This window comes from Anabrus simplex, chromosome 5 (genome assembly GCF_040414725.1).
Source record: "Anabrus simplex isolate iqAnaSimp1 chromosome 5, ASM4041472v1, whole genome shotgun sequence".
NCBI lineage: Eukaryota > Metazoa > Arthropoda > Insecta > Orthoptera > Tettigoniidae > Anabrus > Anabrus simplex.
Genome location: NC_090269.1, coordinates 179,501,697 through 179,523,102, shown reverse-complemented (window position 1 = coordinate 179,523,102; position 21,406 = coordinate 179,501,697). Strand labels below are relative to the sequence as shown.

General features: G+C 41.1%; 1 protein-coding gene across 11 annotated transcripts in view; it reads right to left on the bottom strand.

Moving 5' to 3' along the window:
* Positions 1-21,406, bottom strand: part of tou (toutatis) — a 1,002,029-nt gene that overhangs the window by 697,673 nt on the left and 282,950 nt on the right. For 9 of the 11 annotated variants that reach the window (XM_067147191.2, XM_067147190.2, XM_067147196.2 and 6 more), the window contains exon 3: positions 4,484-4,549. The exons of the other annotated variants lie outside the window; for them this stretch is intronic. The gene's annotated coding sequence lies outside the window, so the exon portion shown is untranslated. The remainder of the gene's footprint in view (positions 1-4,483; positions 4,550-21,406) is intronic. 11 annotated transcript variants of the gene reach the window in all.

Sequence of the window (21,406 nt, the reverse complement as noted above, 5' to 3'; positions counted from 1 at the left end):
ATGGTATTTGATGGTGCTAATACGTAGGCTCCGTGTCAGTAGATTTCACGACACGTAAAAGAATTCTTGCGGGACAAAATTCCGAACTGTCGACGTCTCCGAAAACTGTAAAAGTAGTTCGTGGGCCGTAAAACCAAACGTTATTATTTCTCTGTGAATATTGGAGATGTTTTCATTCAAACAGCAAAATATTTGGAGAATTGTGAACTTAGGATTATGGAATCCCATGAAGCTGCACAGTTACTAATTGGTGAAGTTGGACAGATATTTAAAGATATATACTTCGGTAGTGCTACTCAAAAGTGATACCGATAGCTACTATTCTCATTTGAACTTTGAAATCTACATGTGAAAGCAATTTCACTTAATGTTTTTTTCATTCTTACTTAAAAAATATAATACTTTAAAAGTGCTTAAGCCCACTATATCTCGAAAGAGAATTTTTTCTGCTAGTGGCTTTACGTCGCACCGACACAGATAGGTCTTACGGCGACGATAGGATAGGAAAGGCCTAGGAGTTGGAAGGAAGCGGCCGTGGCCTTAATTAAGATACAGCCCCAGCATTTGCCTGGTGTGAAAATGGGAACCATCTTCAGGGCTGCCGACAGTGAGATTCAAACCCACTATCTCCCGGATGCAAGCTCACAGCCGCGCGCCTCTAACCGCACGGCCAACTCGCCTGGTCGAAAGAGAATTAACATCCAATGAAACACACAAAGTTGTCTAGTATAACCACCCCGATTGTGTGAATGAAAATGAATTGTATGAGGAATTTTCTGTATGGGTGCAATAATGTGTGCTGTGTCTTTAGAGGGTACCGTTCGCCAGAGGATACGGGTTTTCAGCAACTTAAAATCTAACAATGTAAATTTTGTACACCTGGGAAAGCTGGTAGATTTGTAATGAGCACACCAGGTAGTAATGGTCATACCGAGAGAATATTTTCTCTTACGAATAAAAAGAGGACAGATGTTAAGAATGGGAGCAGTACAAACCTGATCAAATCCAGAACTACAAGTTGCCAAGAACGTTATTCATTCATGCACTGAATTTTAAGAACGTGTAAAAAGTAATGGCAACCATTGTGTGTAACAAAATATGTTGCAAACTAGGTTTAAGTCTTTGTAAAGTGTACAATAAAGTTATATTTCCTTTTTTTGTTTGTTTGTTTGTTTGTTTACAAACACTTCATTGACGTGTGTGATTGGCTAACTTCAGCAGCCGATAAAATGACAACGGCGCGAGATATAGATTATTTTTGAAATTATTTATCAGTATGGTCAACCCTCTAACGCTCATATACCCGGCTCGCTTTGTTCCCGACCATCCTGTATAACTTATGAGTAGCAATATAGGCTGACGACTGTTACTGATTACACATATCTGCAGCGGCATTCCGCCACAACTTAATTCTAGCACATCAAATTTTTAAGCTTAGTTAAATAGTTGAACAAGAGCCTTTGAAATTAGGTTTCGATTAATGTTGGCCATGCATATGTTGTTCTGAAATCTGCCTGAAAAACATCGAAATGAACGAATCTGTAGGTCTCAGAAACCGAATACCATCGAGATCGAAAGAGAACCCAGCGGGCGAGTTGGCCGTGCTGTTATGGGCGCGCGCCTGCGGGCTTGCATCCGGGATATAGTGGGTTCGAATCCTACTACCAGCAGCCCTGAAGATGGTTTTCCGTGGTTTTCCATTTTCACACCGGGCAAATGCTGGGGTCTGTACCTTAATTAAGGCCTCGGCCGCTTCCTTCCAACTCCTAGGCCTTTTCTATCCCATCGACGCCATAATACCTATCCGTGTCGGTGCGATGTAAAGCCATTAGCAAAAAAAAAATCTGAGAGGAAAGACGAAAATTCCGTGATGTACACTCCACACATGCTAGTTGAAAATTCCTGGGGTGGAAGCTAAGCTGTCTTCCAGCCAACACAGTCCGTGTTCTGATTTTGTATCTTACGAAGCTGAAAACTTATTGTTGAACTGACGGGTTCTAAATATTGCGATGGAATGGATTCTCAAGCGCGATTGTTCATGTTATTGTCGTTCAACGTGTTTTTGGAACTACGAAGAACAAATAAAACATCTGTATGTATTGTTTCTTTAAACTTCAACGTACGGTAGTATAGTTCATTAACATCCATACGAACAATTATTATTATTATTATTATTAGTATTATTATTATTATTATTATTATTATTATTATTATTTAACGCATCTTCAATTCTCAGACAGTACTGCGGTAGCTTTCAGAGCCCAAGTCGGCGGGCTCGATCACAGTACGATCTGATAAACAACACGACCTTCAGCACGTTTTCCATTGATTATGTCTTGGAGTGTTACTTGAAGCAGATGATATTTGCTGTTTTGCATCACAAATAACCCAAAAAATTTAAAATTCCAGGAAATGCCACAATTCTGCATTTTGTCCTGAAACCTACCGACATGGCTCTCTGGCATTTAAGCACTCTTCGAGATTCGATCCCTCAACTTTCAGCATTGAAAGCGAGAACACAAAACTAACCACGCTATACAATCGGTCATACTTAGATCTAAAATGATGTTAATAAACTAAATCACCAATATTCTAGTCAAACAAAAGAACAATGTTTAACATTCTCATTTCAAGTTCCCCCTGTGGGTGGGGGCGGTAGAATAACGCCCACGCTATCCCCTGCCTGTCGTAAGAGGCGACTAAAAGGGGCCTCAGGGGCTCTGAACTTTGGAGCGTGGGTTGGCGACCACGGGGCCCTCAGCTGAGTCCTGGCATTGCTTCCACTTACTTGTGCCAGGCTCCTCACTTTTATCTATCCTATCCGACCTCCCTTGGTCAACTCTTGTTCTTTTCCGACCCCGACGCTATTAGGTTTGCGAGGGCTACGGAGTCTTTCATTTTCACGTCCTTCGTGGCCCTTGTCTTTCTTTGACCGATATCTTCATTTTTCGAAATGTCGGATCCCTTCCACTTTTCCCCCTGATTAGTGTTATATAGAGGATGCTTGCCTAGTTGTACTTCCTTTTAAAACAATAATCACCACCACCATCATTTCAAGTTTAATTGGCACTGATTCAAACTATGAACCCATGATAAACGACCAGGATGTAAAGTAATGTCCTCATCTGAGGTGGTACAACTCTAGGCACCTCCAACTTAGTGAGCTGCATGTACCTTCTAACAACATACCAGCCCTCCTGCCGATCTTAAAATTTCCGCCAGTACTCGGAATCGATTCACGACCTCCTAAGACAACAGCTAATAGCGCTAACCGTTACACTACAGAGGTGAACAAGATGAGGACAAAATTGTTAGAAAAAGAAAAGTAACCAATATCTGGGCCGTAGTCAACTGAACAGGAACCAAGTTGCGTTTGATAAGAAGCTTTACGGGGCTTCAAATAAAGGTCTAGGAGCCCATTACAGAAGAGCACTTAGCAAATATAAGAAAATGCCGGCATAAGAAGACCTTAGCACAAAGAAAATAGAGTTGCGATAACAAGAAAATAGGAGCTGCTCTTGTAGGATAGTACGAGAACGACGAAAGGCAAAGGTCGAAATAACATCTGAGGGAGATCCGAACCTATTGTCATCCACATACTCACCACTGCATTTCGTCGTAAGGAGCACTGTCAGGTAAGATGCAGAAAGAAGGGTCGCAATCAATCAGATAAATGCGAGAAGGTTCTTCTTTCGTTCTTCTTGGAACTTGCACAGCTTTGTTGTCAAAACTCCCGCGGTGTAGTATAAAACAAAAGGTTATATTGGTCTTCAAGGAGTGTTTAGAGGCTGAGATGCAAATTGGAGTCGCTGTAACAACTCCAGCATTAAAATGAATGAAATGAATTACCAGGCAAATTGAATAGAGCTGGGATTAGGCCATGTTGACAAATGGGATACAAACTCTGGAGTAAATCAAAGTCATGCGCCATAGTCTTCTACAGCTTGAACTTTCTCAACTTATCATGAAACGTTCCTCCCATCTATGCAACTATGAACGTACAGAAATCAAAATATCCACCTAATGGACAAACAACGAAGTTCGAACTGAATTCACAACTTTATAAGTCAATGAAAATGCCAGTCCCTTAACTATTCATACTGTAGTAACTCCGAACATCTAGAGTAGCAGAATGGAGAGCTCATGGTCCTTTCACAATTTTCACACTTAATACAAGACAATTCTGGAGCAAGTAGGCCTACCCTACCTTACATCTTGGAGCACTCTACCCAATTTTACTTCTAAAGTTTGCAGCAAATCACCTCATTACCAACAGAAAACCGTCAACTACTATTCAGCACGACGGTACACAGTGGGAAAACATTACTTCATTTAGTGTTGCATAGTGTCTTATAATATCGTACTTTCCTAATTAATTTCCACAGAAGCTATGGTCGTGAGCTTTGACTGAGAAATATGTCAAATATAGAGCCTAACTCTAAATATATACATAAATAAGTACAACTGAATAGTGTGTACTTACGGCTAGGGGCTGGCTCTCGATTCGAGCAGGGGCATAGTCATAGCGTCTGGAAGCTGGCTCCGTCGCCTGAGAAAAAAGAAAATGGGATGAATTAAGATCCACTTCCAAAATATAGTCAGTGGACCTGTAGACACTGTTCTGCCCTTCAATAATCCTAACATCTCAATCAGATTTGAACCGGAGATCTTAGGATGCGGTACCGGCACTACCACAGATCCGCACAGGGAGTAAATATGAGGTATCATCGATCATCCCCTAATAAAACTGATCATGGATGTAGAGGTCCGACCATTTTCAGAATCAACGTACTGAGAAAAGAAAGTCACGGGTTTTCAACAGCGTGAAAATTAAATTCTCTAGGTCTCGTAAATCTAACATCGTCGTAATTGCAAGAGAGTAAAAGAGACTAAAGAAGATAAAGCTAGGAAAATGGCACAAATGAAAGTAATGCCAGATTCAGTTCGAGGCCCTAAATTCACCACTCTGTGCTCTCTACTTGACAGTCCGTAAGTAGGGATGAACATTGCAATGATTAACCTTTCTCTTTAAACCCGAGGCGCGCGTTGCTCTCCTTTGGGCCTTGGCTTGCTATAACGACCTCTACCCAGCTAACTGGCCGGAAGATATTACCGGGCGAGTTGGCGGTGTGGTTAGGACCGCGCAGCTGTGAGCTTGCATCCGGGAGATAGTGGGTTCGAACCCCACTGTCGGCAGCCCTGAAGATGGTTTTCCGTATTTTCCCATTTTCACACCAGGCAAATGCTGGGCCTGTGTCTTAATTAAGGCCACGGCAGCTTCCTTCCAACTCCTAGCCCTTCCATGTCCCATCGTCGCCAAAAGACCTATCTGTGTCGGTGCGACGTAAAGCCACTAGCAATATATATATTGGGAGTTCCATGTAGCGTAGTGACACCCCCTACACCCGTAGTGCTTGGCTTTCGGGACCGGGTCCACTGCCTTTCGTATCAGTCAGCTCCTCAGTCGGTTTCACGAGGCTGAGTCAATCCCGTTCCAAGCCTCTGTTCAGAATTAAAATTCCCGGAATGGTCGAAAATCGAAATCAGACCATCCGAGTAAGACCTAGTCCTACGCCTCGGGGCTGATATACAACTGCTTTGACCCTTTTGTGAAGGGTAAGCCATCGAATAGAGAGAAGAAAAGTTCCAATGTTTGCCCTTTCCATCTGTACTCAGAGACGCTTTGCGTGCACATCAGCTACGCACCGTTATTCTCCAAGAGCTCCACAAGTGTCGATAAGAAGTTTCGGTGGAAAATAACTCCCTTGCTAAGATTCAGAATTCAGTGTACGACTGAACCATGTACAGATTTTAGTTCATTGCCTCTACACTATGTCTTCAACATACAACAGGGGTGCTCAACAAGTAAAGTCCGAGGGCCAATATCTTTATAAAAGTTACAATGGAGGACATGAGCGCATTCTCCACTTCCCCGCCCCGTATGCCATAGTTAGTTATACCAGGCAAGGCTTTCAGGCCTTCTCTTCCATCTAACCAGGCACTCGAATATATTACGTTACAATAATTAGATTAAATATAAATTAAATGAATAATACAAAAAGGATGAGTGATGAAATTAAATTAAGTGCAAATAAATTAAATATAAACAGAAGTGGCGCATAAAATTTAATGAAATTTTAAAAATAAAACTATTAAGAATTTTAACTAATCCTTTATTTTTTTTACAATTTGCTTTACGTCCCACCGGCACAGATAGGTTTTATGGCGACTATGGGATAGGAAAGACCTAGGTGTGGGAAGAAATCGGCCGTGGCCTTAATTAAGGTACAGCCCCAGCATTTGCCTGGTGTGTAAATGGTAAACCCCAGAAAACCATCTTCAGGGATGCCGACAGTGCGGCTCAACCCCACTACTATCTCCCGGATGCAAGCTCACAGATGCGCGACCCTAACCGCACGGCCAACTCGCCCGGTAACTAATCTTCTACCAGGGCATCCATGACAATAGATGTTGCTACTCACAGCCATTCAAGTTTAGGCGTACTAGGGAAATGAGGAGTGAGGTACTTTCCCGTTGCTTTCCTACCGAGCCAGAAGTTGCTATTACATATCAGTCTGCCAAGCCCACTGAAATGCATGCATCAACCGACCCTATGAGCAACATTTTCACACCATTCATAGCAGAGACTGGCTGCATAAGGAATGGCATTACTAGCATCACTCATACCTCAGTCAATTTCATACTGTCAAAGCCAACGATAAGACTAAAAGTAAAAAATAAATTCTAGCCTATACCAGAACAGACAGTGCACTGTAAACACTAGACCCCGCCAGCAAAGGCATGGGGCATCCATGACAACAGAATGGTTGTGAGTAGCAGATAGTGGAGGAGACTAATGCTAAAGAATTATTAAAATTTGCATATGATAACAATGACATTTACAATAATACAAAAGTTTAAACTAGAAAAGCGGCTGGAATTGATAAGATTTCTGGGGATATACTAAAGACAATGTGTTGGGCTATAGTACCATATCTGAACTACTTATTTCATTGTTTGGTTGAAGGAGCTATACCAAATAAATGGAGAGTTGCTATAGTAGCCCCTGTGTATAAAGGAAAGGGTGATGGACATAAAGATGAAAATTACAGGCCAGTAAGTTTGACATGCGTTGCATGTAAGCTTTGAGAAGGCATTCTTACTGATTATATTAGACATGTTTGCGAAATTAATAACTGGTTTGATAGAAGGCAGTTCGGTTTTAGGAAAGGTTATTCCACTGAAGCTCAACTTGTAGGATTCCAGCAAGATATAGCAGATATCTTGGATTCAGGAAGTCATATGGACTGTATGGCGATTGACCTGTCTAAAGCATTTGATAGGGTGGATCATGGGAGACTACTGGCAAAAATGAGTGCAATTGGACTAGACAAAAGAGTGTCTGAATGGGTGGCTATATTTCTAGAAAACAGATCTCAGAGAATTAGAGTAGGCGAAGCTTTATCTTCCCCTGTAATAATTAAGAGGGGAATTCCTCAAGGCAGTATAATCGGACCTTTGTTTTCTTACATATATAAACGATATAAGTAAAGAAGTGGAATTAGAGGAAAGGCTTTTTGCGGATGATGTTATTCTGTATAGAGTAATACATAAGTTACAAGATTGTGAGCAACTGCAACGAGACCTCGATAATGCTGCGAGATGGACAGCAGGCAATGGTATACTGATAAACGGGGTTAAAAGTCAGGTTGTGAATTTCAGAAATAGGAAGAGTCCTCTCAGTTTTAACTACTGCGTTGATGGGGTGAAAGTTCCTTTTGGGGATCATTGTAAGTATCTGGGTGTTAATATAAGGAAAGATCTTCATTGGGGTTATCACATAAATGGGATTGTAAATAAAAGATACAGATCTCTGCACATGGTTATGAGGGTGTTTAGGGATTGTAGTAAGGATGTAAAGCAGAGGGCTTATAAGTCTCTGGTAAGACCCCAACTAGAGTATGGTTCCAGTGTACGGGACCCTCACCAGGATTACTTGATTCAAGAACTGGAAAAAATCCTAAGAAAAGCAGCTCGATTTGTTCTGGGTGATTTCCGAAGTCGGGAGAAAGAAGTCGAGCTGCTCGACTAAGTGGTATGTTCCGAGCTGTCAGCGGGGAGATGGCGTGGAATGACATTAGTAGACGAATAAGTTTGAGTGGCGTATTTAAAAGTAGGAAAGGTCACAATATGAAGATAAAGTTGGTATTCAAGAGGAGAAATTGGGGCAAATATTAATATATAGGAAGGGGAGCTAGGGACTGGAATAACTTACCAAGGGAGATGTTCAATAAATTTCTAATTTCTTCGAAATTATTTAAGAAAAGGGTAGGAAAACAACATATAGGGAATCTGCCACCTGGGCGACTGCCCTAAATGCAGATCAATATTGACTGATACATTAATTCATTGACTGATTGGTTGATTGATTGAGCAGCATCAAGTTTACACGTTGTTATGTGGCAGGCCTGTGGTAGCACCTTTCGGTGCTTCCTGGAAGGGTCTAGTGAATCAGCCGACCGGGGAACTGCTAGCCGTCCTGGAAGGCATGACTGGTGTTCCCGTGTATTGTGCTCGTCGGCTGGCTTACCTGTGCGTTTCTTGGAGATTCAACGGGAATGTTCCACCTCTAGCCACCTCGCGAATGTTCTGGTTCCCATCACCCGATCTGTAAATAGGAGGCTGGCCGCGGACAGTCAGTCCGTGTTGGGCTCCGTGGTGGAGTCAAGTGTTGGTGTGGGCTCGGAGTGAGATTTCGGCCCCATGGTGGAGCTACAATCAGTGTTGGACTCCGTGGTGGAGTCAGTGTGAAACTCAGTCTGTTGGGGTTCGGTGGCTGGGCCGAGGGCGACAAAGGTGTTGGCTGTCGCTAGTATCCCACCGAGATCTGAACCAGGAGCTGTTGTGGTGGTGTCGGAGAGTACAGTGAGTAGATGGGCTGGAGACGGCGGAACGGAAGACTGTGTACTACGTGAGAGTACCGTGTGTTTCTGTGGACTGAGGATCGCCGTGATGGTGGTGGTGATTTTTGTTTTAAGAGGAAGTACAACGAGGTAATCATCCTCTCTGAACAAATTAATGGAAAAGAAATTTAAAATAAAAACAAAATTAATTATTCAACAAAGGAATTTGGAAAAGCAGTCCAAAATAAAACAAAAATGTATTGAATTAAGCCGAAAAATTACTAACGAATCAAAAGGGAACCTCCGTTCCCTGAGTAACAGCACACTTGTAATTTATATACCCTTGATTAATCCCCTGTCACACATAAAGCGGATGACGAGATCAGCCGTAGTCACGTCATCGGCTAGTATGCGTTCGAGTGTTTCCTGCAGGCCGAGGCTCCGTCTTAGGCCAGAGAGATCGGCGCACTTTGTCAGGATGTGGGCCACGGTGAAGTCAGCACTACAGGAACACACTGTGGGGGGGGTCTTCCCTCTTTAGGAGATAAGAGTGCGTAGATCGTAAATGACCTATCGTCAGCCTACACAATACTATGGCCTCTCTCCGTGAAAATCGGAAAGAAAACCGTCACACGGTAGTTGTCTTCATAATTTATCTCAAGTTCTTGGGAGTTCGGACAGCTATCCACTCCGATTCCCAGGACGACGCCAAGATGGTTCGACGTAGCTGAGAATAAATATCCTTAGCAGGTATATTGACAGGCCTTGGAGGTAAAAGTACCGCTTCCTTTGCAGCTTAATCCGCAAGTTCATTTCTCGCAATCCACACGTGGCTTGGAAGCCATGCGAAAGTGATTCTGGTGCCAGCATCGTTTAACCTGGCTAGAAGGTCATGAATCTGCTGCACCAGTGAGTGTTGCGAGAAACAGGTTTCAATAGACTGCAGAGAGCTTAACGAATCGGTACACAGAAAAAAGTGGTTTCTTTCGTCACCCAGTGCAAACTGCAGAGCTTCTACGATGGCGAAAAGCTCTGCAGTATACACGCTACATACACTAGGAAGCGAGATCTTCGTGCTCATATCATCGGTGACGAAAGAGCAACCAACATTATCTCCGATTTTAGAATCATCCGTGAAGATATGTCTCGCGGCCGGATATTGGTGAACGAAGTCCTGGAAATGCCTCCGATAAACGGAGGAATCCGTGTTCACCTTGGGTCCACGGAGTAGATCTAGATGTATATCCGGTCGCGAAACCAACCACGGAGGTACCTCGCTAAAAATTTGTTCAAGACAACCACCGATATCGATATTCAAATCAGGCCATCAATTCGAAATTCAACCGTCCGTGTGGCATTCGGCTGGTTTTGGTACCTCTGGTGGTATTGAGTACTAAAGATGCACTGACAGCCTGGATGCAGCGGCATTTCACGAATTTTGGCAGCGTACGTGAGGAGTAACTGCTGTTTCCGTATTCGTAAAGGTGGAACTCCCGCTTCAGCGAGTAGGCTGGGAATGGGGCTAGTACGGAAAGCTCCCGTTGTCAGTCTAACTCCATTATAGTGAATACTGTCTAAAAGGCTAAGCGTAGATTTTAATGTTGAGCCATAAACTGCACTACCATAGTCCATACCATAGACCGTTGCCGCATAGAAACGTAGCAGCACCGCACGGTCAGCCCCCACGAAATGCCGCTGAGAAACTTAAAGCATGTTTAAGACTCTATGCAGGCAGCCTTCAGCTGACGGATGTGATGCTGCCACGTTAGTCTCTTATCAAAATGGAGACCCCGGAATCTACAGGTGTCTACCACTGGTAAGACACTGTTTCGCAAGCGGAGCTCTGGTTCAGGATGAACAAACCGACATTGACAAAAGTGTACAAGTGAGGTTTTCGCCACTGAAAATCGAAAACCATGTTGCAGGACCCATCTGTCGACTAGGTTAATAGCTTGCTGTAGCTGTCTCTCAGCAAACACCACCCTTCCGGAGCTGTAATGTAGAGCTAAGTCGTCTACATACAGCGATGTAACGACTGCGGGCCCAGCAGCGGCAACTATGCCGTTGATGGCGATTGCGAACAGCGTGACACTCAGTACAGACCCCTGAGATACTCCATTTTCCTGTGAGTCAGCGAAGGAAGCCGCTGTCGTGAGTGTAAGTGTAAATGGACCTGTGATAATATTCGCTGTTGTGAGCATCGTCAATAATGTTGAGCTGTTTAGTTGTTTACTGCATGTGACTGGAATTACTTGCCTGTCTCTTGAGTCTAACCAAGGAATATACATCGTGGGTTGTGTAGCCCGTAGCCCTGTGTTCAAATCCAGCGGTCTACACACAGTTGCTGTATGAGGTGACTGGACTTGGAGAAGTGAAACTAAGGTTCAGCCGTCCCCAGGTAATAGCATCGGGCCGAACCGCCTGCTGTGCCGTAAGTAAGAAAGCTTGTAAATAGACAGCAATTAGTAAGTGTGGTCATTCATAGCTGATTGGGGAGAGAGAGAGAGAGAGAGAGAGAGAGAGAGAGAGAGAGAGAGAGAGAGAGAGAGAGTGCATTTATTGTGTCATCCTGAAATAAATTAGAGTAATTAAACAGATGGAGTTTTATTCGTAGCAATATGTTCCTTCCTGGTGCATAAAATGTCCCCAAAGTGCTTATTTGAAAGTGCGAATAGCGTTTAAGCCTCTGATACTTTCGGGAAGGCTCCACTCATGGCAAGCATTTACTGTGAACGAATCATCGTAAATGGCAGTTCTATGGGTAGTTTAAGCAAGGATGGAATTATTAGATCTAGTGTTAAGACTGATAGGGTGAGACGTATTTGAAATATGAAGTAAGGTAAAATGGCTGTGAGGAATGAAGGATTTTATAGAGATGGCGTCGGGTGTGCACAGTGCGACGGATTTTTAGTCGGGACCAAGATAGATGGTTAAATGAAGGAGTTACATGGTCATAGTACCGTAGGTTACAGACGTATCTCACACATGCACATTGACCACGCTGCAATCTGCTTAATAACTTGCGCCCAGCGTCTCTATACATCGCGTCACAATGGTCGAAATCCGGGACAAACCAGAGCTTCTACCAGCATTTAAGTTTTTCACGAAATAAGTATTTATACCAGCGCAGCATGTGCAATGCAGAGAATGATTTCTAGGTGATGTTCGTAACATGCATCATACCAATTAAAGATTTGTTAAAGGCACATAAACGTACTTATCAATAGTACTAAATGGAATTTTCATCCATTTCTTACCAGTTAATGATGTGATAGTGGCATAATTACAGTGTAAGTTACATAAACTTCAAATTACCACAGATTAATTATATTAATGAGAATCTTCGCGCTGCTACTTATGTTAAATTCTATGTCACTTCCACTGTTCGACATTGCAGTTCGCCTACAACCTTGCAGTTTGACAGAAAGTGGGGATTTCAAACGTTTATCACCGTTCATACACGTTTGTCATTTTCACTGCATGGGCAAGTGTGTGTAGAAATCAAGGAGTGACACATCGCAAATTCTCTTTTAACACAGGGTTACTTTCAGTACCACTAAAATCTAAAATATAGCAGTCACTGTCTCAACAGCAACATGAAAGGGCAATGAAAATGATTCAAACGATATTTCGAGTTTTCGAACATCTTGCAATCTATTGTTGAACTTATCTTTAAGACCAGAAAAGTCTATTCAAACATCCCAGGCCAAGTTCTCCATTCGAAGGACGAGTGGGTTCGAACACCACCGCCGGCTGTCCTGAGGATGGTTTTCTGCGGTTTCCCATTTTCACTTCCAAGCAATTGCTGGAACAGTTCCTATTCGTAGGCCACTGCCAATTCTTTCCACCTCCTTAAATTTCATGCACCATCGTTCATCTTCATTAGCTCCTTAAATGAGGTTGGCGTTAGGAAGGGCATCCGGCCGTAAAAACATACCACATGATTTGATCTCACCCTCCCCGAATCCGTATCAGGAAACGGGACTAAGGGGTAGATATGTATATAGTATATTCAAACACTATTTAATTTTAAGTCTGACAATACCGGACAGCAAGTTGTACACAACTGGTCCGGTGTTTTCGCAACCAGCCGTTCCTTTCGTATTTTTCTGCACAGTTTCCAATTTCCAGCAACAATCCTCGATGCGTTGAACAAATATTAAAAACTGGTTTTAACAAACGTTTCTTAGACCATTTTGGATACCATCGCATAAAAGAAAAAGGAACATTTCCGACAGACGTCATTTTTTTTACAACGCTAGGACTAGGAAGGAAGATTATGTTGATTGTTGTTTAAAGGAGCCTAACGTCTAGGTCATCGGCCCTGCGAAGGAAGCGATCGTGGCCTTGGTTAAGTCACAGCCCAGTATTTGCCTAGTGCGAAAATGGGAAACCAAGGGAAACCATCGGTAGGGCTGCCAACAGTTGGGGTAAAATAGGTAATCGTAAACTACTCAGTATGGGTCATGCAGTTGTCAGTTTGCATTCGGGAGATGGTGAGTTCGAGTCCCACCGTCGGCACTCCTGAGCACGATTCTTTCATTATTTCCTATATTTCTAAATCTTAAGGCCATGCTCGCCAGCTTCGCAGTCCTAGCTACGCATTCCAGCGTCCCTAAAATATCATCTCTATCAGAGTGACATTAAATAGCAAGCAAAGTAAAACTATACACCGAGCTCGATAGCTGCAGTCGCTTAAGTGCGGCCAGTATCCAGTAATCGGGAGATAGTGGGTTCGAGCCACACTGTCGGCAGCCATGAAGATGGTTTTCCGTGGTTTCCCATTTTCACACCAGGCAAATGCCGGGGTTGTACCTTAATTAAGGCCACGGCCGCTTCCTTCCACTTCCTAGGCCTTTCCTATCCCATCGTCGCCACAAGACCTACCTGTGTCGGTGCGACGTAAAGCAAATAGCAAAGAAAAGAAAAAACTATACAGACATCCGGATATCCGTGCTTTTCCTGGCTCAGCGATTAGTGCAATACACTGTTAATAATCGTAAAGGCTGTGGTTTCAGTATATGCTGCGGAGACTCATTCCGTTCTTTCCATGCGCTAGTGTTATCATGACAACAGGTCCAATGCCTCAATAAAGTTCAATATACCGGTATCTCTTTTTAACGACATCTTGTCTTCGGCAACCGCAGAAAGGGACTTGCAATTTACTACTATTACAAAATGAAGTTAATCTGTAGGTGCAACGACGTTGCACCATATAAACTTAAGAGCAAAAGTAATTTCCTAATTCAGCATCAAAATCTAGGAGCTGCCTGGTCGAAGCCTGAAGGACGTTGATACGATTCCTTGTGAGGAAGTCAAACAGTTTAGAAACGAATTTCCTCTTCTGGAGAGCCGAGATTCTCTAAACCTGTACTAAAAATTGGTACCAGGTTAATTTCTGGGAACAAAGGTAACCAGACATGCCAGCTAACGACTCTATCCCAGTTGGTGTTGAGATTACACTTACATTCGTGTATAATACCAACGAGAAGAACCATACATCGAGCTGGAAGAAAATCAATTAATTGAAGAGCCAATAATTTTAGAGATTATTTTACGCAAATATAATCGTGTAGCAACGATATTACATTAAAACTGAACTGACAGACGTGGAACACATGGACAATCTTACGACCAGAATCAACAGCACGCCCAATTCATGAGTACATGATTCTTCAGTTGTCTTCTTGGAATGGTCCTTAAGTTAATTCGTCAATTATAACAGCGGAGAAATAGTCTGATAAGTGATAAGCTATTGTGGGCAACTGGATAGGCGATAGCTTCCTGTGATCAAGGTTGCACGGTCGAATTCTGACACGATTGGTAGGCACTATGCGAGAGACCCCAAACAGTGGGTTTACTACCCACATTCCAGAACCTCTTTTGAGGGCAAAATTCAGACACTCCGGCAACTCTTAAAACTAATATTGCTATTTAGCAGTTTAACCTCTTTAGTTAAAATTTCCCGAGAAATGATTATGAAAATTTTAAACGCCAAGAATATTCAGGCAACATAACAGAACGCAGTTAATAACTTACGAACTCCGAATACAAACACTTCGTGCACCCGGTTACTTGAGCAGCCACAATCTATATATATAAAATAACTTGTCCTGACTGACTGACTGACTGACTGACTGACTGACTGATTCATCATCGCCGAGCCAAAACTACTGGACATAAAGAAATGAAATTTTGGGCATAGATTCATATTAAGATGTAGGTGCTCGCTAAGAGAGGATTTTTGGATATTCCTTTGCTAAGGGGGTGAAAAGGGGGTTGAAATTTTAAAATGAGTGCATCTATATCTCAAAACTTTGAAAATTTACAGATGTAAAAATTGGTATTTAGAATCTCCTTTAAAAATAAGGAAACACGTATTTTTTTGTTTTCAGAAAATCCCAATAGGAGGGGTGAGAAACGGTGAAAAAGGGGTTGAATGCCTTAAATAGAATACCGGTACTTATATCTCAGAAACTGAAGATATTACAGACCTGAAAATTGGTACTTTTGATCTCTTTTAAAAATAAAGAAACACGTATTTTTTGTTTTTGGAAAATCCATTTAATGGGAGGGTGAAAAGGGGGGTGAATTTTTAAAAACAGTGCATCTATATCTCAAAACTTTTAAAGTTTACAAATGTAAAAATAGGTATTTAGAATCTTCATTAAAAATAAAGAAACACGTACTTTTTTGTTTTCGGAAAATCCCAATAGGAGGGGAGAAAAGGGGTGAAAAATGGATTGAATGCCTTTAATGAGGATACTTATATCTCAGAAACTAAAGATATTACAGACCTGAAAATTGGTACTTTTGATCTCTCTTGAAAATAAAGAAACCCGTATTTTTTGTTTTTGGAAAATCCGAATAATGGGGGTGAAAAGGTGGGTGAATTTTGAAAATGAGTGAATCTATATCTCCAAACTTTTAAAGTTTTCAGATGTAAAAATTGGTATTTAGAGTCTTCATTAAAAATAAAGAAACACGTATTTCTTTGTTTTCGGAAAATCGCAATAGGAGGAGTGAAAAGGGGTGAAAACGGGGTTGAATGCCTTTAATGAGGCTACTTATATCTCAGAAACTGAAGATATTATAGACCTGAAAATTGGTGTTTGGGATCTCCTTTAAAAATAAAGAAACACGTATTTTTTTGTTTCTGGAAAACCCAATTAAGGGGGGTGAAAAGGGGGTAATATTTTAAAATTAATGTATCTATATCTCAAAACTTTTAAAAGTTATAGATATAAAAATTGGTATTTAGAATCTCCATTAAAAATAAAGAAACACGTATATTTCGCTTTCGGAAAATCGTAATAGGAAGGGTGGTAAAGGTTGAAAAAGGGGTCGAATGCATTTCATGAGTCTACTTATATTTCACAACCTGAAGATATTACAGACCTGAAAATTGGTGTTTGGGATCTGCTTTTAAAATAAAGAAACACGTATTTTTGTCTGTGGAAAATATAATTAATGGGGGGGGGGTTGAAAAGGGGGTGATTTTTTAAAATGAGTGTATCTATATCTCAAAACTTTTAAAGTTTATAGATGTAAAAATTGGTATTTAGAATCTCCTTTAAAAATAAAGAAACACGTATTCTTTTGTTTTCGGAAAATCCCCATAGGAAGGGTGTAAAAGGGTGAATAATGGGTTGAATGCCTTTCATGAGGCTACTTATATTTCAGAACCTGAAGATATTACAGACCTGAAAATTGGTATTTTGGATCTACTTTAAAAGTAAAGAAACGCGTATTTTTTCGTTTTTGGAAAATCCAAATATTGGGGGGTGAAAAGGGGGGTGAATTTTTTAAAATGAGTGTGTCTACATCTTAAAACTTTAAAATTTACAGATATAAAAAATGGTAGTTAGAATCTCCTCTAAAAATAAAGGAACACGTTGTTTTTGTTTCCTGAAAATAATAGGAGGGGTGTAAAAGGGTGAAAAATGGGTTGAATGCCTTAATTGAGGATACACATATCTCAGAAACGAAAGATATTACAGAACTGATAATTTGCATATGGGATCTCCTTTAAAAATTAAGAAACACGTATTTTTTAGTTTTTGGAAAAGCCAATTAATGGCGGTTAAACAGGAGTGACAAATTGGGGTGAATTTTTTGAAAGACTATATCTACAGAATATCTTGGAAACGTAAAATGTTACAGACGTAAAGAGTGGGTGTAAATCTCCTGTAAATGTAAAGAAATATAGGTGATTTGTTTTTGGAAACTCCACTTAAGGGGAACTTAAAAGGGGTGAAATTTCAAAATGAGAATTTTTACAGTATATCTAAAAAAACTTAACATGTTACAGAAGTGAAAAATGGTATTTTTTATCTCTATTAAACATAAAGAAACGTGTACTTTTAGTTTTCGAAAATACCACTTGGGTGGAAGGGGGGGGGGGGTAAAAGTGACTGAAGATGTTGATGAATTCTTTTAATTAGGCTACTGATATCTCAAAAATGAAGATGTTACAGACGTGAAATTTGATATTTGCAATCTGCTTTAAAAGTAAAGAAACACGTATTCTCGGAAAATCCAATGAAAGGGGGGGGGGGGTGAAAGAATTGAAAAATTAATTGATTGAATTGTATGAGAATACATACATCTAATAAAAACTAAAGTTGTTACAGACGTGAAAATTCTTATTTGGACCTCCTTTAAAAACAAAGAACGCGTTTTGGTGGGAAACCATCTTGGAGGGCGGGAGTGTAAAGGAGTTGAATTCCTTTCATGAGGACACATAAATCGAAAACTGAAGAAGTTAGAGTCGTGATAATTGGTATTTAGAAGATCCTTTACTATTAAAGAAACAAATATTATTTGCGGGAAAATTCACTTAAAGGGGGGGGGGGGAAGGATTGTGAAATGAAGTGAAAAAAGTGAATTATTTTTATGGGGATACTTATATCTCAAAACTGAAGGTAATAGACGTGAACATTGGTGTTTGGAATCTCCCTTAAACATAAAGAAACAAGCATTCTTTTAATTTTTTATGGGGGGGGGGGGGGGTTGGCGGTAAATAAACTTAACTTCGGTGGGGTGTAGAAGGAGGTGAGACCAATTGATTTTACTGTTATTAATGTACTTATAAGGATCCTCCGTTGCTCAGGCGGCAGCGCGCCGGCCTCTCACAGCTGGGTTCCGTGGTTCAAATCCCGGTCACTCCATGTGGCATTCATGCTGGACAAAACGGAGGCGGGACAGGTTTTTCTCCGGATACTCCGGTTTTCCCTGTCATCAGCCATTCCAGCAACACATAATAATAATAATAATAATAATAATAATAATAATATTCCGGACCGTCGTCAAGTGTGCGGACCGCGCTGGAAACGGCTCCTGGACGGGTAATGACTAAGAATGCAGTCCGGCCGCGGGTTCAGTGCCGCCAAGGCACCCAATATGACACCACGCCGGATCTCCTGAAGGATTTTATCCATATTAAAAATATTAAAGAAAAAGATGGCAAAGATTTACGGACCCAACTGACCGGGAGGAATACCTGAGCCTAGCCCGGGAAGTACGAAATCGATTGCTGGAAAGGAAGATTTAAAAGTGGGAGGAAACTTGCCGTAAAATCATAGAAAACCAGTCAGATCGGGAATTTTGGTGGATTCTCGCAGAAAACGAGTCAGATCGCGAATTTCGGCGGATTATATATCTAATACAATAAGCATTCAATTATACATTTCAGTATAATACCGTAGCGAAGCACGGGTATCTTGCTAGTATGGCATATAATTTCACGTTTACTTTTCGAATTCTCAGACAAAGTCTTGTCACAGTGCGAGGCGGCCAGCCACTATTCCGTGGCATTGCATCAGGTGACAGGAAAATACGGGAAACGAACTTCACAGATACCAAATATTTTTCAATTTCATTCAATTATTTTCTGTTGTTTCGGATGGAAAGTGATGATGAATTTTTTTTAGAGTAGGCCTATACTGGATCGGAGAGTGATGTTACAGATAGTGAAAGTTATATTACATCCTCGCATGACAAAAGTGATTCCGGCTCTTCCGTCATTAGTTTATCAGGTAGCAAGGGTGTGGCGGAAAATAAGACATGAATGAAAGACTTATTAACATAGTCACTGATTTTTTGTGGTACCTCATTAATCACAGATATTCACTGCTGAAAGCATTTCATAGAATTTTCATTTAAACAGCAAAGAACGTATTCGGGCTTTTAATACAGGTTTCCTTTCAAAATGTCAGAAGATTTTTGTGAATAATTTTGCCTCGTACGACAGGCAGGGGATACCGCGGGTGTTATTCTACCGCCCCATCCACAGGGGTACGAAACCTATAATACCGAGCGAGCTGGCTGCGCTGCTGGGGTCACGTAGCTGCGAGCTTGTATTCGGGAGATAGTGTAATCAAACCCACTGTCGGCAGTTCTGAGGAAGTTCTCCGTAGTTTCATCACCATCAACTATGAACGAGAAATATTATCTTAGGGTGTCAAAATAGCTGACAGCTAAGCACGTATTTGTTCATTGTAATAGTGAGCTACATAATCACATAATGCAGTAAGGCCACGATCGCTTCCTTCCCAATCCCAACCCCGTTCCATCTTATCATCGCCATACGATCTATTTACCTGAAGGGATATTCGATGCCATTTCCTCTGCCACACGTTCGGTACATTAACAAAAAATACGAATACCCCCGAAAACAAAGAGAGGTTGGTAGAATAAAGAGAATTGAGAGGGGATGACTGCCAAGTCCTCTTAAAACCACCACCACCGCCGACGCCGCCGCCACCGCCGCCGCCAGCACAACGAAATTGTTTCTCGTCATAGATAACAGTCAGCTGAACCCATTCATCCTTCAACTACTGCATTATGTGATTATGTAGCTCACTATTACAATGAACAAATACGTGCTTAGCTGTCGCTATTTTGGCACCCTACGATAATATTTCTAGTTCATAGTTGATGGCGATGAACTGTTTCGTCAATAGCATTCTAAAGGTTAAAGAAAGGAATGTAGCACAAATAAGTAAGCCATATTGTCAAGTAAGATTTTGCCCTTATTTAAGAGAATGAGTAAAATTATCTCGTGCTATTTTCATGGAAGATCACGTGAAATGGGTCTCTCTGATTGCTGGTATTTTTATTCGACTAAATTATATAATCACTGCTGAAGGTGGTTCCCCAGTTGTACTTCCTCTTAAAACAATAATCACCACCGGATCACTGCTCTAACCTAGAAAACACTTCTTCATTGCCATGATAGGTACATCGATTCAGCTGGTGGATCGTCAAGTTATAACGTATGTCCAAGTACATTTTGGTTCGAGAGCCTTAGCTTCCAGGTGACGCCCCCCAAGTTCAATTACAAAATACAGCTCTCAAAAGAAGAGATCACTTGTATCGCTGACTAAACCTTAGTGCTCCTAATCAAGAATGATTCAAAGAAATATGCCAATGACCATGAGTAACACAAATCGAGTTTGACGGTGACGAAACTCCTGTACTGAACACAGATGAATGGAAAGGGCCCAACTTTGAACTCCGACATGCCTTCACGCGGACTGCAGCGCATGGCTTTCACCATAGAATTTGTCACAAACGAGGTTACCATCATGCTTCAACCCAGTGTTCCTGTACGCTCTGCGCCTTGTATTGTCCACAGTACAACTTGATTGATTGTAAGGAGAGGATAAATTCCCTGAATTTCTATGCAAACAATAAAAACTTTCAAGGGACCTTATAACCATTCTTTGTTAAAAGTACACAGTATGTTTAATAAATCTATATATTATAAATACCTATTATTTGGGCATGAGCAGCAGTACGAATCTCAAAATATGAACACACTGCAATATTACTATTATATTCAACCAAATAACTGAAGCCACTAAGAAATATGTTTAAAATGTACCTAAAAATAAGTAATAAATCGATATTATACGGCAAGTTATAAGTATCTCATCATTTAGCCTATCCACACGTGTGGGATGACAGAGCACTTGGGAAATAATTTTCTTCAATACGAGTACATGGCAATCATGTGAATCAATCTAGTCTCGCAACAGGCAATTTCATGAGAGGACACAAAATTTAATATAACTTACTCCAGAGAAAGGTATATCTTATTATACCTAAAATGTTCGAATAGATAGACTATAGGCTAGTGTGGCATCGAGTGAGTGACCAAAAACTATTTCACCAAAAACATTTCACATAGATTCGTATCCCTCGAATATATTAATCTATTTCTTTTACGCATAAGTTCTACTCTCTACAGCAATCAAACCACCACTCAAAATGATGCGAAAAACGTCAAATGATATCCTTTTTCAGTATGGCGTCCCATGCACGCTTAAGGTTAGAAGTTTACTTACATTTCAAGATTCCGTAGTGATCTCTTCAATTCGACTGGAATAATTTGACAGAGAACGCAAAGGTCACTGATCAACACAGGACGAAGTCTAATTCGCACTTGAATTACCACACAACGAGCATTGAAAATTTGCCAGACAACGGCAACCAACTGA